The 19,222-nt window shown below is 42.7% G+C and overlaps 1 protein-coding gene across 2 annotated transcripts in view; it reads right to left on the bottom strand.

Moving 5' to 3' along the window:
• The window catches only part of ankrd11 (ankyrin repeat domain 11), a 136,947-nt gene extending 121,486 nt beyond the window's left edge, over window positions 1–15,461 (bottom strand). For both annotated transcript variants that reach the window (XM_030377805.1, XM_030377806.1), the window contains exon 1: window positions 15,083–15,461. The gene's annotated coding sequence lies outside the window, so the exon portion shown is untranslated. The remainder of the gene's footprint in view (window positions 1–15,082) is intronic.
• Window positions 15,462–19,222: the final 3,761 nt, after the last annotated feature.

Genomic DNA, 19,222 nt, shown 5'->3' with positions numbered 1-19,222 from the left:
GGTACACTGAAGTCACGGTTTGGTTCATACCTCGGTTCAGACATCACGGTTCGTTACGAGTTCGGTTCAATGAAGGGAAAAGAAAAAACAAAAATGCAGAAGGCAATTCTTTTTTATTGTGCATGACTCAGGTTGTACCACCTGTCATACAGTCACTCCCCTGAGCTCTAGCCATTCTGTTGGTACGGAGAACCGAGCGAAAAGACTACAACCAAACATACACATGCCAGCTTCCGATTCCAGTTTCCATTTCAATGGGATTTACAGAACGCCAAATAAAAACACAACAGAAACTGTATTTCGCTACGATACTTGATGTTGTTGATACAGGAATTGTCCTTTAAACATGCGCTGATCACGTGAACGCACAACTTTTCTTTTTCAGCCGATCCGCAGATCATTTGCCTCCCGAACCGTGAGGGTTGATCCGTACAGATCACGGGTAACCCGTGAACCATTGCACCACTAGGTATAGTCAAATAACAAAATGTGAAATAAAAATATAGGCCTGATGCAACATACAGGACTAAATAGCCTTTTTTTTAGAGGCGGGTCAAGGTAGAGGTGGAGGTGTGGCCCTGAGCAGCTTGCGTCCACGGAACCATGCGTTCGTGTTTACAGCGGATGTACCGCAATGGCAAGGAGCACACATTTTTTGGCTGTGTTCTCAGGCGGGAGTCCTGGAGCTCTGTATCTAAATAATATCATATTATACATCGATATCTATATCATACAACAGATATTATCATGGCCAAAAGCTGTGTGCGCATCCAATGATGATAACAAATGTTACAATGTCTCAATTTAAAAAAAAATAACATTTATTTAACTGTCTGTAAATCATGCCGAAGATTTTTTTTATTTTTTTTAAATCATAATTGTAAAAAAAGAACTTTGCAGACGGTCCCTAAACTCGCGGCTGAAAGCCAACAGCTCATAGAAGCCAATGCATTTCACCGTTCGCTAAAGACGGCTCGTTTGGATGAAAACAATTGTGTCGCAACGATGTTTCACTGATCTCACTGATGCAAACTGCGAATCTGCCAATTTATTTCCAACTTACGGAAGTTCCTCTCCGTTTATAGCTATGCTTTACTCACAGGTGTGTGAATTGACCTGGATATGAAGCGTCGGTAGCACAAAATAATAAGGATGGGCATTTGATTAGTTGTCTTAGTCGATCGTCGGGAGAATTAACGATCAATTAGTCAATTAATCGTTAATTTTTTACATTACAATTGAAAATATACTAAAAAAACATCAAAATGAAATAAATACAAATGCAGCGTGTTTCCCTTATTGGGACCTTTATTATTAGATGAACAACTCAGTTAAACCAGATCCGTTAAATGGTTATGCGCTGCTCTGCTCTAAGCAACGGACCATGCAGCTCGAAGCCGGTGCTCATAAACATAACTAAAAATAAACACAACCCTAGTTTTTTCCCAAAATAATAACAAAAAACAATCATAATATAAATTAACCAACCAGTTTACGGATTTCTGTTCAGAAAGATGAGCATGTTGACATGCTCTGGAGTCAGACGCGAACGCAGCCTGGGGACCGCCAGTCCAGCCGCCGAAAACACCCGCTCGAGGGGACCGACGGGCTCAGAAAGTTCTTTATTTCTGGTTCGATGCTAACCTCGCCTTGAGTGGTAGGCCTATAGTGCTCCCCAAAAAGTCATTTTTTTAAATCATAATGGTCCTACACCAGACTTCGCCGTGGCCTCGACCGCTTCATGATTACATCGCCGTGTTCCAATATCCATACTATCCGTACTAACTAGTCTAAGTTTGAGTATGTAGGGCGTTCCGATTCAGATCGGTCGAAAAATTGTCAAATCGCGAAGTGTGTGGCGATGTACACTTTTCGTACTCAACGGCAGCCATCTTAGCTACGTAGCGGAAGAGGGCGGAGCCAGGCTGAGCCAAAGTCGGCGCATTTTCCACATAGCCTTCATTGGTCATTTTGTAGATTTTATAGCTTTTTATAGCTGCTAGGCGTAGAGAGTTCCCCGTTCAAAGCGGGATGTTTATTGCGGGATTTGCAAATTTAAATATTGCCCCCGTGTGGTAAAATGTTTAATTGCACACTGCACTAGTTTAATCGCTGAAAATGTTACGTAATCAACGAAATTCTTAACGATCAATTAGTCGATCGTCGATTTTTCATGCCCATCCCTACAAAATAATATAACATTCGCTTTTTAAAGTGTTGAGACGGAGCTCTCCTCTCCTTTTATATGCTTTACTCACAAGTGTGAATGGACCTGGATATGAAGCGCATATTGAGCGTCCGTAGCGCACGGAATGTTATATTATTTGGTGTGGCGCAAAATAATATAACATTCGTATTTTAATGAGAGAAGCTGAAGCTCTCTGCTACTCTTGTTAAAAAAAAGACATTCAGCAGCGGCGGTCATATTTCAGCAGCGGCGGTCATATTTCAGCAGCGGCGGTACATGTAGGGGAAACAATGATGTGTGGAGGGGGAGGGTCAGAAATTACCGAGGCCGGGAAACTGGCGCGGGTCTGTCAGATGGGGTAAGATCTCAACCTGCCATTCAAACAAGGAGCAAGAGAACAATTGATTCGTTCTTCCGACCTGAGGCACTTGCGGCTAGTGGGCCAGTGCCACAGTCTACAGAGTCGGATGATGATTCAGAGCATTGTGTGGCAAAAAAGGGCCGACCCCACCATTTTCGGGAAGACTCGCTGCGAGAATTCAGCTGTTTAACATACTGCAAGGAGCCGACCTCCATGAACTGCGAATGTTGCAGTCTCTACCCCAGAACTGCGGGGAACACCAAGTTTGCCGACATTGCAGGCATGTCGCAGTATAAACACAACACAATAGTTAAACACAATCGGAGCCTAGTATGTGTACGCCGAGACCTGTTAATAAATGAAAAAGCAATGCCACTGCCAGTTGCTTTTAGAAGACTACAACTTCCGGCTAGGGCTGGGCAATTAATCTAATTTCGATCTCGCTTTCAGCGGCAAACGATCACAAAATTAACCTTTTTTTTTTTTTGTAGAAAGTGCAGAACAGCTGTGACCATGGAGACCCCTCAGCAGCTCTCCGTCGGGATGTCGGATGCGCAATGCGCTCCCCGAGCGATCTTATATGTTGACTACAAACCATGTAAGCAGTGTTGTAAATAAACTTCCAAAGCTTTACCAATCTTATTTGGTGTTTGAATGGTCCTTAAGGTGCAAACAAGTAAACAATGTATAAAGTAATGCATACTTTATACAATGTATAAAGTATAAAATTTACTGATCGCACATGCGCGACCAGATGGAAAATTCGGTCGCACACTCAAATTTTGGTCGCAAAATGCGACCATTTGGTAGCAGTCTGGAGCCCTCATCATACAATTTTGACACGCACTGGATTATCTACTAATGGTGGTTTTATATGATCAAACTCTACTTTGAGGACAAAAACAACGAAAAAGAGAGTGGGAGGATTGTTCTTGATTTTTTATTTGAGTTATAGTCAGAGTAATATGTTTTGAACAGCTTGGAAACAGTCCAAGCTGGAAGCTCAGCTTTCATATAATGTATAGTTTGTGAAGGTCAAAATTCGTTGCTCTGCATGGGCAGTTATGAAACCCAAAACCTTGTTCTTGCAAATAGGTAAACATTAGACTGGCTATTGCCAGACGTCGGTCTGGGGAGGACTTTTGACTTTCCTTGTTAATTTGCCTCAAAGCCAAAGTCCTTCTGAACAGCAACCCTGCCGTTTCTTTCTCTACCAAAACCAGGCCCGGAGGTTCTGCACTTTACATGTTAGCTGTGTTGGCTAACCTTTAGCTAACACGTCACACAGAGCAATTGAGACGTGTGCACTTCCAGAGACTGCCAGTGAGTGAGAGGAGGGGGTCTTTGGGCGCTGATGTGCCTGTTAACTCGCTGTCCGAGAGAAGAGATTGAGAAAAATGCAGCTGGTATTTGTGTATTGATACTGAAGAGAATGATATTGAAACAAAAATTCAATATAGATACTTTTGACAACACTACTACAGGTATGAATTGGTATTAGGAGCAAAGCTTCTAGACTGTTTAGCTTCATGGAAATTACACAGAATACTTGATTTGCGCTACGTTAGGATACAAGACTAAATCTAGTGATAATGTTTTTTTAAAGAAAAAGGACATCCATAGAAAAACAAAAAAATCAAGACTTTCAAAATGAAATTCAATGCTTTAACTATCCTTAGTTTTGGAAATGAAATTTAATAATTTTAAGACTTAACGGTTACTTTACTTTGGATTAGGGATCGACCGATTATCGGCCGGGTCAATTTATGTGCGACCCAAATTATTTTATGAGCTTTAAAAAAAAAAAAAGTTTGCATACAGCGCAGGTAATGCCACTTTGGAAAAATGAGTTTTGTTTTTTTTTGATGCAAACTATAATTACGTTTTTGTACAGCTCCTCTTCATTCTATACAAGGATGAGCGAATTTTCTCGTTTTTAAATGAAAACAACCTACCTATCATTCGCTGCCGCTGGAAAAAATAAAATAAAAAAATAAAATAAATTCCCATGACCTCAACTGAGAACCAACAGGAACCAAACTTTTTTTTTTTTTTTAGGCCTGAACCATATTTGCCCATATCACCATATACCCTTTCAACATAATGTTATTTTTGACCACAATATATTTTGTAATAGTCCGTGGTTTGCTTGAAGCTTATTTACTCAAGTACACAAGTCACCCCCAGTTATAACATGAACATTTTTATAAGTCACCTGCGGTGTGAACCGACATAGCCCTGATACACCCAAAAGCTTCATCATTGAGCAGGAAAAACATTATATAGCAGCTTGAGCCCTAAATAGATTACTAGTCCTGCCCCAGAGTCTAAAATATAGACTCTGTTGAAAGGACCACCAAGATCTCCCGAAGAAGACCCAAACAAACCAAGCCTCGCCAGGGACTGCCTTGTTTGGATATGGTTGTCAGATAGCGTAAGACACACTGAATTAACCCAAGGAAGGAGAACCATTTGGGTTTAGTGGTTGGCCGAAGCCCTTTTACTCTCCCCTCCAAGTCTCCCTTAAAAAAGCCAGTGAAGGGAGTGCTGCTTGTGTGTGCATGTATTAGTCATGAGAACGAGTCGAGCACCGTCCTACATCCACACCATAGATTACACTGCTGACTGCCGCTTCTTCTATAAAAAGAGTTGGGACTGTGAAATCTCAAAGGTATGCAAACAGACACCATTAGCACACACAAACAAGTGTTCAGAAAATGGTTAAAATACATGGGAAAACTATCAAAAATTCCCATGGCGAGCAAAATGTTTTGTCTACCATTGGCAGACATTTCATATTCCCGCCTTTTTCGGCTAAAACATACACACAAACATGCGCTTACACAATGATATCAGGTCAGAAATATCTAGGCATATGACTTACCACAACATTAAAAGGTGGCTTGGCCAGGGCTTACCCTAGCTAGACTGTACCTTTAAGAGCTAGCTTTCCACGCCTTCACATACTGAAAGGGGAAAGTCCCTGTGCAGGCTAACTGGAGATGTTTTTTTCCACTGCCTGCAGATGGAACAGGATAAACACATGCCAGCATTTGGCCATTCAGCACTTAGCCTTCCCCCAAACCCCATTCAGAGCACTACATCAGCACCCTCAATACTCCTATTATAAATGAAATTAATGAAATATGGAGAAACTTAGTCTAGTGGTTATGATGTTTGCCTATCAGACGAGTGGTTCAAGTTTCAATCTCCATTTAAAAAGTCTACCTTACCTGCTCCTAATGAAATATATATATATAAACGTCAATACCGATGAAAGGCGTCTGCTAAAATGACTGAACAGTAATAAAGTTATAAATGATAAACATGATTCTGACATATAATGTGAATTAACCTGCACAAGCTTAATGAGGCTGTATGATATCTATTAATGAGTAACAGATGCAGTGTGAAGCGCACGTGTACATACCTTCCAAACACGGAACTGCATGTTTGGTAGGTTTGTTTGTTTACCTCTACTCAACTCAAAACCCGGGCTTTATTGATGGCTGTTGGTTAGCAAACTCTCGCTGGTCTTTATGACCTGGTTCTGCTTGTTTGAAGGAAATTGACGGACAATACAATAATTGAAAAGCAGCTTTTCTGATATTAAATAGGTGACGTGCAATAGTCCTTGGTTGAAGTCAATATGCCAGCATCAATCATCGTGTGTGCCTTCACTGCCTTCCTGACGAAAGTGGGTGATTCACAGAGGGTGGTGACCATCCACTACCAGACTCATCTACAAAGTGCCCATTGGAGAGCACGTTTTGCTTGCATTTTTTAATATGCCTTGTTAATCCGCTTCAATTATGTTTTTATATCAGGACTTTGACTTCCTGTTGAAAAGTTGAAGGCTATACTTCCAATAAAAGCTGCGTACAACTGTACAAGACCGGCTAGTGTGTTAACCGGCTTGATGCAAAGGATGTGACGATCCACAGTAGGGCTACATAATTCATCAAAATGTTATCACGATAGCGATATTGGCATCCCACGATAAATGTATGTGATCGCACGATATTTAGAATGTGTGCTCCCTGCCCAAATTGCTTATAAAATAATGCATGTTCCGCACAAAAGAAAAAAAAAATAAGCATGCCCCGCACATGCAGTATACCCTCTGGCTCTGCTGTAAAGCAAACCAAACATTCCTTTACACATGCTGTCTGCGTGAGTCCAGCACAAACTGCACCGCAGCGCGAAGCCTGAAACCTAGTATACAGGAGGCAGGCTTGACAATGCCGCAACTAATTTATACAGCCACCTGAAAACATCACAAAATAGAGTATGACTACGAACGCATGAAGGCTAAAAGTGTTGCATTGGCTGCTTACGCGAGTTGTCCCACGTCAACTCAGATGTCCTTAAAAGCAAGCTTGTACAGCGTGACACAGTACCCATCCAGGTCACAAAGTTCACCAATGCAATCACATTCCATTTGTTTCCAATAAACACTGTCAGTAATGAAAGCTTCAAGAAAATGGTAAACATACTGGACAAAAAGTATGTTAACTAGGGTTGCTGCGGTATACGGTATTACCGGTGTTGCCGGCGTCTTAATTATAATTAAGAAAATAAAAATGTGTAAAATAGGCCACAGTTCTGCTCTGTGCGGAAGAGAATTGGCGCTCCGAGAATTGGCGCTCCGAGAATTGGCGCGCTTCCGGACGCTGTCACCGAGTGCGAGTTGACGGAGAACATAATCGCGGTTGACCTTGTCTCTAAGTTTAAGGCAAAGGCGCCTATTTGGAAACATTTTGGATTCAAACTAGGGCCCGACCGATATTGATTTTTGAGTGCCAATGCCGATTATTTTCAGAGAAAATGTATGATTACGATTTAATTTTTTTAACAAAATAAAAAAAAGCATATAAAACGTAGTTTTTGATACCTTAAATATACTTTAAACACTTTTGACGAATATGTGAATTGAATGCAGAACCTTTGAGTGTTTTAGAATACATTTACAGTCAAAAATGAGTGTAATGTAAAATGTATAATAAATAACTAACTCCCAATGTGCTGCGCTCGTGAGCAGTGACTAACACGTGCGTGCTGAGCAGTATGGTCTCACCATTAGAGTCTACAGTATAACAAATTAACATGGCCTGGGACCTAAAGAAAAACAGGCACAACATGCTCAAACAACGCGTCTTGTGTACATTGGTGAGGTGAGCGCGCAGCTGCCTGAGCGAGCGTGCTTTCATGTTGTACGGTAAAATTCAATCTCCTCTTTTTTACTCCAGCTAAAGTTGTTAGTTAGCAAGGCGAGTAGGAGCGCAATCTGCAGGATACTGAGCGCAATAACATTTATAAAAAAATATATATAAATAAATAAATAAATAAATAAAAATCGGTTGTAATCTGCGTCTTTTTGGCAGATGTTGATTATTTTCAAAATGGCTATAATCGGCCGATTAAATCGGCAGGCCGATGAATCGGTCGGGCCCTAATTCAAACCAAACAAAAATCGTGAACACAAACGAGGCAATATGCATTATGCAAACTCTGCAACATGAAGGTGGAAGCAGCTGGAGGTAACACTTCAAATTTACACACACACACCTCAAACTGCACCACAGGAGCGAAGCTGTGAAAATGGAGCTTATATTTTTAAGAAATATACACAAGCCTAATAGATAGGCTACCTAATAAACCGTTGGAACACACAAGACCGGTAACCATAGCAACGTCGGTAAACAAACCCTGCAAAGCCGAATCCCTACGAGAGCTCCCCGCGTTACGGCCATCCGGAGGCGCACAGAGCTTTTGGCCGTGATATTATCCATACAATTATATTATACTATTATATATAGAACGTTATAAGATGCTGTCACCAAGAATTGGCGAGCTGCCAGACGCTGTCACCGAGTGTGAGAGGAGAGTTGACGGAGAAGATGGCGGTTGACCTAGTTTCAAAGTTTATACCCTTTATACTCGGTAATACCGGTGTTGACACGAGTGTATTACTCGGTGTGAAAATGTCCAACCCAGCAACCCTGATGTTAACCCCTCGCAGAATCATTTTTCCAAAGTGGCATTACCTGCGCTGTATGCAAAACGTCATCGTACAGGGCTCCCTGTACGACACTAAGTTGGACAGGGAGCCCTAAATAGATATGCACTAAGGCAATACCATTTCTGCATTGTCCTGCATTGAATTGCTCCGAATGATTCTGGATGGCATATTTATTTGAGCAATCCTTTATTTCATTATAGACACCTTATTTACAAGTTTATCGAATCATTTACAATTTAAACATTGTAAAATCTGTGCCCCGTTGATTTAAGTTGGCGTTATGTATGCAAAGTAGGGATGCACGATATCGGCATTAATATCGGTATCGGCCGATGTACGTAATTTTTTAACAAATCGGCATCGGTCCGATGAGTAAAATTGGGCCGATATCCACAACCATTATCCTCTAATTGCTGTTTGTGTGTCGGGAGAGGGAGAAGGAGGGGGATTTGGCCATGTGTATAGGGGGATAATTTGCTTATCAACACGGAGGATGCGTGCGCAGAATGATCGCAAAAAGAAAATATGTTTGACCGGTAGCCATGTTTATCTCAGTGTGGTTGCGGTGTTAATTAGCGATGTTGTCAGCTGTTGCCAAGAAAGGGGACGAATCAGTTTTTGTGCAATCTACTGGAAATGAAAAAAAAACGAGTTGGCGTGTCTCGGAGACGGGACCAAACTCCCCCCATATGTGATTTTGAAATGCAAGACTATACCAAAAGAGGCGATGCCAGCTAGCATTATCGTGCGTGCCTAGGAAAAGGGCTGCATGGACACTGAACTGGTAGTTGACAGGCTCAAGATAGTGTGGGGCAGGCGCCGCAGAAGAAGAGAAATATGCTTGTTTTGGATGCATTCCGGACACTTGACGAAGCCCGTTAAAACTCAGTTGCACTTAGTCGTCAAGCCATTTAAGGACAATCTGTGCAAGAGGTACACAGAGTGGCTCCTGTCAGACAATTAGTCACTGACGGCTACTGGATAATTTAGAAGCCAGCTGTGTATCTGCTCTGTACATGTATGCTTGGAAATATGGATGCTCCAAGCATGGGATGCCATTTCACCGGAGAGCATCATTCATGGATTTAAGAAATGCTGCGTATCAAATGCCCTTGATGGGAGCAAGGAAGACATTCTGTGGGAGGGGTTCGTTGAGCATCATGATAGTGATGACAGTGAGCATAGCGAGGCAGGGGATCTCTGTGAGGAATAGGCCTGGTTCAAAAAAAAAAATTGCAATGAATTATCAACAAAAAAGAGTTGGAGGGTAGAAAACAAGATTATGTCAACAAAAAGCCCTACTCTGTCTCTCAGTTGCTAGTACTGACTTGGATGAGACGTGGACCACCGCCACCCCCTCCCAACATATATTTGATCAGATTTACACAATTCACGTGGATGTCCTGCTCGGTTTGAGTTAAAAAGGGTGACTTTCGTCAAAAGGTGACGAGTTTGCCCCCGAGGAGCGGTTGTGATTAGCTCAACCCAGGCCGGTTCTGCTTGAAGTCTGTCTGACCGAGAGACGGCCCAGACGCATGATGCGCCAGAAAATAACATGAGCTTGCAGATTCCTCTGGTTCCCACGCTATGTTCAAGCCGGCAGGCAGCAATAAGAGGGGAGCAAAGAGAAGAAGGAAAGAAAGCTGAGTAAGCAAGTATGAAAGAAAGGAAATAATTAAAATAAACTGAAAGTCCTGACCGCTTGAGTCTTAAGTCTCAGGACTTGAGATTTAAGTCTCAAGTCCTGACCCATTAGACTTAACCTGAACGAGGCTCAACTCTGGCCTCAAGCCTGTGGCCAGAGCCTCATTGCACATAGAGAATACCCCATTCCCCCAACCAGGAACCTCCTCTTCCTCTCCCGCCTCCTCCTACACCCCAACATATCTCACAGGAGATAAGAGCCATCCTGGAAAGCTGGATAAACTCAGAGAATGACACACTGGCCTCCTTTAGATCCAGCACAGCGTGTCTATGGATCAACTTATGAGTTCCACAAATGGTCTATTTTACCAGTCAAATGGCACAGGGATTCAAATAAACCTTTTGAAAGGATTCGATGCCTTTGGCTATGTAACTTGCTTTTTGGTTTTACATGCCTACATACAAACACATTTACACTTGAATGACAACATTGGTGTACCAAAATCTTATACAAGTTATAATAGCCACTCCTTAAATGTTCCTGCATGAATCAGATTACAAACAGGCAATAAAGATAAAGCAGGCTAAAGATGGCAGCGACACTACAATGACTCTGCAAATTCCATCCAATAAAAATGCTCCTTTTTTTTTTATACTTGATTATGTCATAGAGTATCACACACAAGTCTTGATTTTGTTTTTCTTTTCTGTACTAGTGCGACAATAAGGGCTTTAATCAATGCTTGCTTTAGCCATGGCGATAGAGTTGTTGCTATGGAGTTGTAAACCGAGTTGAAAACAAGGGAGAGGTGCTGCATAAAAAAGGTTTTCATCCAAAAGCTTTATAGCTTAGAAACTGCACTGGACAGGACAGAGAGCCCTTCAGTGGCCGTGCACAGGGCAGCAGGGGCCGGCTCAAGAGGTGCTTTGACAAACGCGAACCCTGATGAATCAGCGGTGTGGACCGAGACTATGAGCTCAGAAAGAGCTGAGTGGTGGAAGTGGTGTTGTTAAATAGCAGGGTGCTTATGGCCTTTGTGTGAAACACAGAGCCCTGCGGCAACACATACCCCCCCTCCTACCGCTCCCCCTCTGGTCTTTATCAGCTAGGTAGCCTCTTACCCCACACACAAACCACCACAGAGGCACCACGCTCCCCCCTTCCTGTCCCTGCATTTCAATGTAAATGGCTGGTCTGAATGGCTGCAGCTGGCCCATCAAAAGGCTTGCGGGCCTAGAGGGCCCTGGTGATTTCAGATGCAGCCTGGCCAGACCAGCTCCCCCCCCCCCCCCCCCCCCCCCCCCCCCCCGCCCCTCCATCCCTCACATGGTCAAATCCCCGCCCCCCTACCCCCACCCCCATACACACAGACACACTCATCCCATCAGCTTACAGTTTATCTCCACATGCACAAGTATGGAAGTAATGCTTACGGCTGGTTTTGGAGCAGGGGTCAACATGAAGTTATGTCTAAGCCTATCAGGAGTGGGCTTCAGAGTTCATTTTTTATACATCAGAGCGTTGCGGGGTAGTTTAGAGGAACCGCTCAGATATTCTGGTTCGGAAACCAGCAACCGCAGGCCAGAACAATTGCACAACAGTGACAGGGGCATTACCAAGGTTCTCCCGTCGGCTACACTGTCTGGCCAGTTAACCGCAGATAACTGCTGATACCATGGTTCGATGAGAGAGCTTTTTAATACTCAAGACAACAAATCAAAACAGCAGCTGGAGTCTCTGACATGGCAGAATGTGAAAGTTTGACTGGTTACTACTATGGCAATAACATAAAAATACAACCCACATAGCCTACCGGAATAGGACTTAAAATTCTTCCCATCTATTCAAATATTACAGTCGGCCACCATCTTTAAAAAATGAAAGCAGATAATGCACTGGAAATGCATTTACTTTCCATGTGTAGTGATGCTATCAACGAGATCAAATGGAAAGCAGTTACATTTCTGGGAGGAAAAAAAATCTGTATCAAAAATCTGTATCAAAGTTATTCTTTCCTTTGATGCAGTGGAGCCACAGTGACGGTAAAATTAAATATAAAGATTACTGCCGTTGAACAATTGCAGGCACCAGGGGAGATGAGAAGTCTTCAAGTCCCAAAATGAGCTCCACCATCCCCATGGACAGCTCAACTTGAGCCCGCCATTTTGTTCTGTTTGGCTTAGAGGTGCTAGGGGAGGGTGGGCTCACATGGTACGAGGATGTTTGGTGAGATTGTGGTATATCACAGTAAATTTGACAACGAGTGAGGAAAGAAATACAGAGGGAGATAAGGAAGGAGTGAGCCGCAATGCTTGTTTACCAAAAGAACCACAGAGCTTCACTGCCCCTCCCTCTCTCTGAGGGAGAGTGGGAGGTCCCTCTCAGACCTGGTTACCTTGGCGACACCAAACACGGGTCAACCTTAATTATTTACATTGGCAGATGGAAGATTCAGCCTTCTAAGGCATATCAGGATATCTATCTATCTATATCAGATATACATAATCAGTTTGATGGTCCTCAACCAAGACATGGTTCTCTGAAAGATCTAATGAAGGTTTTTTCTCAGAGGCAAGAGGGGGTAAAAATACAACCATTTGACGAATGAGGAGGAATCTGCCCTGAAGGCGCAACATTTTGGAGTTGTAAACAAACACAGCATTAGGTGCAAAACAAACACCCCTATCTTCCCAGTCCCCGAAACCCATCCAAGGAGTTAACAATTATCTGCACTACCCATATAAATTCCAGACATATTACCAGGGGAGAGTGTGAGACAGACAGTAGCTAAAACGGTAACCCCAGAGACAAACAGAGGAAGACTGTACCGGCATACTGACAGGAAGTAGGAAGACAGCCACCAGGCCAACAGGAAGAAGCTAAACACAATCAGCACCCTGAGCTTAGTGGAGCCAAAGAAAGTTTCCATGATGCATCATCATGGGAGAATGGCACTAGTGTGCTCAGGGCTGTAAAGAGGATCCAGGTCTTTGGGCAATAAGGAGGAAAGGCTGGCCATCTGGGAGACCACATCAACAGTCAGTGCCCTGACCACTGGCGCCTATGTGTGGGACAGGATACCCCTATACCATAGCGTGCCTGGTAAACACAAGAATCAGGAGGAGACCCAGATCACAACAAAGTGGCTAACCCCCTTGACCCCACTAAGACCTTATTTCCTGTTAGAGCCACAAGGCCTGGTGTCATTCATTCTTTGGTCAAACACAAATAGCTACGTATTCTGGGTCACCCTGATTCAACATTAAGTAGCATTAACCACACTATCAGAGCACAGAAGTATGACGCAATAGCCAAGAGCAATATCGGACACCCTAACTTCTTCTGGATAATTATTCCTATTAGTTAACAATTCCTTATAGGTTGATAGAGCGATTCAAAAGAAAGGCTGTGGATCCAACAACTGAGGTCAAGGCAAAATAATCACTCTGTTTCTGAGTATCTAGGACTGATGAAAGGTAACCAATTTACTCTTGCTGTAGTGACTCATCCCGGTTCGGATCTGTACCGTTTTGTTTACTAGAGTTGCAATGCAATGTTAGCAGGCTGAAGTTGAGTGCTATACGTCCAAAAGCTAAGGAACAACCATCAACAGTGAAACACAAATCCCTGTACATAATCATCCTTGGTTTGTTTATAAAAAAAAATGGACCATAAACCTGGAACACTGCAATTAGAAAATGCAATCAACGTGTAAAGCACTCGCTTGCCTAATGACTAACTAAATGACTAGGTGTATTTCCTAACGGTATGTATAGTAGGTTGAGGAGGCTACAGAAAAGCAGTTTATTGCGTCGTTGGTGTTGTGCATCGCTGCGTCTGCAGTAGAGTCAACGTGAACGCCCCAGCAAGCAGTACGCGTAGAGAAAACACCAGTGGAAACACTGCAGTAGTGGCCACGGCACCAAACACTGCAGCAAAGCCGCCGCTTTCTCAAGTGCTGACCAGAGCGGAGTTCAGAGTGTTCATAGTTGAAGCTCTGAGGAGACCCAAACGGAGTAACTTGAAGTGATTTCCTACCTGCAGAACACGTTGATGGGCATAGCTATATAATATCACTTCCTGATACAACTAATCCGTTATAACGTGGACGTGCAGAGGAACCGGTTTTAATCTTCCAGGGATTTTATATTTCTCTCTGGGGTGGAATTAAACGTATCACTAGTGGTATTTCATGATCATATTGGATAAGGGGTCTGCGACGTATGTGTGTTGTTCAGTGATAATACAGGCACCATAATAACAACAGTCTCCCTGATGTGAATAATGTGTTGTCTGCTGTCGTGTAATACTGCTCTTATTGATTTATTCTGGTTGTAGTGACAAGTATAGTGGAGAAACACATAACTATACTGCTTCGGTCAGTGTTGATGATAATAAAGCGGTCATGTTGTCTTGTTTTCGGCCATGTGAGCTTCTCTACACCTTGAATATTGTAGTTCTTAGAAGAAAAACTAGCAATCGACACAAAAAAAAACAGGACCTTATTGGCCCCAAAATTGTATATCTATACCAGTCAAACAGTTTACCCACAATTAGTTTTCGAACACCAAAACAAAAAGGGCCGACCAGAGGCAATCATCAATAATCACGTAGCAGCTCTCAACCAACCTGTGGATTCGCTAGCATAAGCAACCGAGCCAAAACAAAAGCAACCCACATTTAACGTGATGAACTCACTCGAAACAACACCGCATGTTTTAAACCAAAAATGTGTATATATTGTCAAAAAGCAGAAAGCAACTACACCAGTCCGTCGCTACACCAAGGTTACGTCGCTTGGAATGCAATGCCTGTGGGTAAGCAAGGGTCAATTTAGCAATGTAATGAAGACCATGGTTTGCTTACCTGCGTCAGATGCTCCACAGACTTTCAATTTGAGTATCAGACTTTTACAAGAGTGCCCTTAGGTGTTCCCGACCGATGCTAGATGTTCCCATTGGTTAACGTCGTCATTTGTTTCATTAATAAAAACATCGGAGTGAACTCCCTGCGCGGCTAGCGCTAAAGAAGAACAACACTCAAATATTTCCAGGATACGCGCATACAAACACGAATATTATTGCTTCTCCAGCGACCATAGTCCGTTAAATGTCCAATAAAAAACGAAGGCTTAGTTTGAGGGCGAAATACGTCGAAATATCATATTATGTTCCGATTTAATCCCCTTGCAGACCCGTGCGAACGTTCTCGAGCGGCCTTTGACTTCAGTATCGGGATGGGTAGTATCGCGGTACAAAACGTGACTTCGCGAGACTACAAGTACGATGTCTTGTGTTCCCGCGAGACTAAGGGGGCGGGGAATATAAACGCTTCGAGAGCTAAGACGTTGAATGTGATTGGCGCGCACGAGAGGGCGTACACATGGTCGAAAACGACCATTTTGGACCAACCAAGGCCATTTTTGTGTGTGTTTGAGGCGTGTACATGGATCTAACATGGCTTACGTCGGCGCACAGTTTACATTGCAGTAGAATAAACTAATTGCTATAGTTTGAGGAACAATCAAAGTACATGATTGTTTGGTATGTGAACGATAATACACGTATTACGATTAGGTTTAATATTTTCATTATCTCGTTGTTGTTGTTGTTGTTGTTGTTGTTGTTGTTGTTGTTGTTGTTGTTGTTGTTGTTGTTAGCAGTAGTAGTAGTCGTGGTGGTTGTTTTAGTAGATATGTAGGCCTATTAGTTTAGCAGTCATTATTTGTTTTATTGATTCCAGAGAAATGTGAATCGTAGAAAAGGAAAAAAAAAGATAAATTTAATTAAAGTTTAAATAATATTTGCAACCAGCATTATCTCTTATTAACGCTTAGAATTAAGAAAATGCAGTGGATATTTTGTGTATAGTCTACATAACGAAAACTCATAATGAAGGTCCAGTTAATTTTAATATAAAGCAGGACATGCCAGTTCACAAGCCAAGCGCCAGAGTGCCCGAAAAAGAAACAAAGCTTCAACCCAATAAGAGAATATATTTCTGGCATATTATTGAATTGAAATTATTGGTTGGCTTTTGACACGTATATTTTATTATTATTAGTAGTAGTAGCCTAGTAGTAGTAGTAGTAGTAGTAGTAGTAGTAGTAGTAATAGTAGTAATAGTAGTAGTAGTAGTAGAAGTAGATCATCTGTGCAATTGAAAAGATGTCGACTCATAATATGAAAACAACTTTCCCTTGCATCTGCGATCTGATGGAATTAAACGCAACACTGGCTCACTCTGGTGGTGGTGGATTTTCTTCAGAACGTAGACAAAAAGAAATGCAATGTAAACAAAGTTGCAATCTAAACCAAGAGAAAAAGTGGTCCAGTGATCTAGTAAATATAAATATATACACACAGACACACACATATATACCCACAAACACACACATACCTATCTGCACGTACATGTAGCCTATATACTTATCCACACACAGACACACACACATACACATAAACACACATATATACACATGCATATATATATATACATACATACATATTTGCATAGATACATACATATTCACATATACACACATACAAAAACACACACACATGCATATGCATGCAAATACATCACACGCTGTTGTACAGCGTTATGGCTGCAGGCACAAAGGATCCATCTGCCAAAGCTCAACATAGAGGGGATGGGAGGGGTTGCCCAAGATGGACTTGAATTTGCCCCTCATCCTCCTCTCCACCACTACCTCCAGACTGTCCAGCTCTAGTCCCACAACAGAGCTAGCCTTCCTCACCAGCTTGTTGAGTCTGTTGGACTCCCCAGCACGCCCCAGAAAAGAAACAGTGTGCTGGCTACCACAGACTGATAGAACATCTTTAGTAGCCTGCCACTCACGTCAAAAGACCTGAGCCTCCTGAGGAAGAGTCTGCTCTGAATCTTCCTATAGAGGGCTATTTAACGTAATCTCGTAAAAAATAGTTGTTCATGGATCATGGAAACCGTACTTTTCAGTCAAGATGGGAAGCAGAGTATCTGTACATATAATTCAAAGGTAAACACATGGGTCTAGTTTGATGACAGTTTGGGAATTTGTTTGAGTGATCGGAGAGACCAGCCCATCAAAAAAGACAGAGAAATTATCAGGTAGTCTAATACATTCACTACAGCAATACTAACACCCTTAGTAGTGTTTCCCCTAGATTTTTTTATAGTAGTGGTGCTGTGAGTTGATAACCTAGCAACGCTAGGGGTGTGGGGCCATGCTCCCCCCGGAAAAACTTTTTGAACTCTTTAAATGGTAACTTCTGGTGAGATTTTTTTAAATATTTATTTTTTGCACTGTCGCTGACAATCCAGCAGCGGCAGTGCGCCACTGCTGAATGAATATAGGGGAGTCACTGCCCTTAGTGATCATTCAATCTAGAGTATGACCTCTGATATTAATATCTCCAGGTATAATATAGCAATCAAAATCTGTAGATATGATTGACAGCATTTCAGAAAAATCATGAATGAAATTGGAACAGTATTTGGGTGGTCTGTACAAAACAATTGGTAAAAACTTTTCAGGACAGTACAGAGATCCTCAAAAGTATAGAATTCCCCAATTGAGATTTGTTTACATTCAAAAGTCTGCAAAACAGCAACACCCCCACCTCTCTTTGCCGACACAGCAGACCTCTAGAAAATTAAAACTTGGGGGGGCTGTTTCAATAAGTACGTTGCACTATTGCTCTCTGACCATGTTTCACTTATAAATAAAAAATCGTACTGGTGTGTTGAGATTATATAGACTAATAGTGATCTGTTGGCAAAATTTAAAAGTGCCATTCTAATTGGTGGTCTAGTGCTGGGAGTTAGATAAGCATACTTAGAGTCTGTATTAAATAAACCCGTAGACTGCGAGTTGACCGAAACAGCAGTCCATGGCCAGCCAGAGGACGGCTTCGCAGGCAGCACTGGGGGGGTCGCACATCACCGGCTGAAGTTGGTGCGGAATAGTGGCAGGCAGCGCCGACATGGAGGGCCGTTGTCCATGGCTCATACCCAAAGGAGAGCCATTTCCTGAAGAGGCTGATCCAGCCCATGCTAACCTCTCTCTCGCTGGGTTATGGTCGCAGAGAGTCGATGGGCTGTGCTCTCAGATGCGATGGTTCAGCATCAAGCTTTGTGGACCAGGCTGCGGTGGCACAATCCGCATCTTGACCTATCTCGTCCAAGATGTCTCCATGGTGGAAGGCAGGGCTTCGATGTTTTGTTGGTTGCAATGTATTGGCACCATGGGAGGCAGGCCATGTAATTGACCTGGTGAGCCCACCTCGGAAACGGCCAGAGGAGCAGTGCACACATCTCTGGCGCAGGATTCCCGCTGGCAGGCAGTGATGGAGAGCCTCGTTGCTGAGAATGGCATAGGTGGAGAAAGGTTTCTGGAGTTCAGCAGTAGTGTAGCGAAAACCCCACATTTGTGAGCTAATCACCAAACACGCTTCTCATCACCCACTCGACCACAGGCCGAGTGTGGGTCTTTCAACACCAGATGCGCACTCAGATAGGCTTGGCAACGGCAGGTAGTCGACCGACTAGAGGAGTCCAGCCAGTGGCAGCAAGGGAGTTAGGAGAACAGCCAGTAACACCAGCAGTGCAGACCAGTCACCAGATGCCCCCCTCATGGCAGTCGGCAAGTGAAAAGCTGATCACCAACAGGCAAAAAACAGGGCAGGTGTAATTCTAGGCAGAGCGCTGCGCAGAGGCAGACGCCACGTCTTTAAAATGACGCAGTAGCAGCATGGAAGAATGAAATAAACAATCGAAATAAAAAGGCTATCTATAACTGTGCAGCTAAACTAAACAAATGTATAAGAGTAAATTAAATATTAACAGGAATAAAATAGTAATTATAAAAAGACTCCGAACAAGAAACATTTCTACCAAAATAAATGAAACAAGACACTGGTTTGTAAAAAAAACTCGCATTGCAAAGGACACATTGATCCACCATTCTCGAGGCTAATAAGCATTTTAACTATTGCTCTACTTGGT

Source organism: Gadus morhua, chromosome 14 (assembly GCF_902167405.1).
Source record: "Gadus morhua chromosome 14, gadMor3.0, whole genome shotgun sequence".
NCBI lineage: Eukaryota > Metazoa > Chordata > Actinopteri > Gadiformes > Gadidae > Gadus > Gadus morhua.
Note: the sequence above shows the minus strand (reverse complement) of the source record. Positions and strands in the feature narration are given on the sequence as shown.